A 465-nucleotide genomic window follows, 5' to 3' on the forward strand; every position below is an offset into this window, starting at 1 on the left:
TCCTGGGGTTTACTAAACTTTACTGGAGCTGCTCCCCACACCCCCAGCCCCTGCCCCAGAACCACACTGCCCGCAGCAAGGTGCCCGGCAGCTTCCTGACAGATGGGTGTCTGGAGAGCTGACTAGAGCAGGGGCTGCTGGAACCAAGCTCCTGGGGGTCTGAGGAGAGAGCCTGAAGGTAGAGGAACCTTCGGCAAAGCGGCTGCCAGGGGCCGCGGCCATGGGGTCTGCAGGCACGCGGACAGGCCTCTGCCTGATGGGTGGATCCTGGGCACGTGCCACGGCTTTGGGGAAGTGGATGGCCAGGAGGCGGTCGGCCCAAGGGGTGCAGAGTGGCGCCAAGGTGGGGTGCACTGGAGGGGGCTCAGGCCTGGGCAGGGTGCTGGCGGGCGGGGATCTGCCTCACCCGCGGAGAGCAAGGTTCTGCAGGAAACAAGAGGCGATGACTGCAGGCGTGGAAGGACG

This window comes from Myotis brandtii, unplaced genomic scaffold (genome assembly GCF_000412655.1).
Source record: "Myotis brandtii unplaced genomic scaffold, ASM41265v1 scaffold3605, whole genome shotgun sequence".
Lineage (NCBI taxonomy): Eukaryota > Metazoa > Chordata > Mammalia > Chiroptera > Vespertilionidae > Myotis > Myotis brandtii.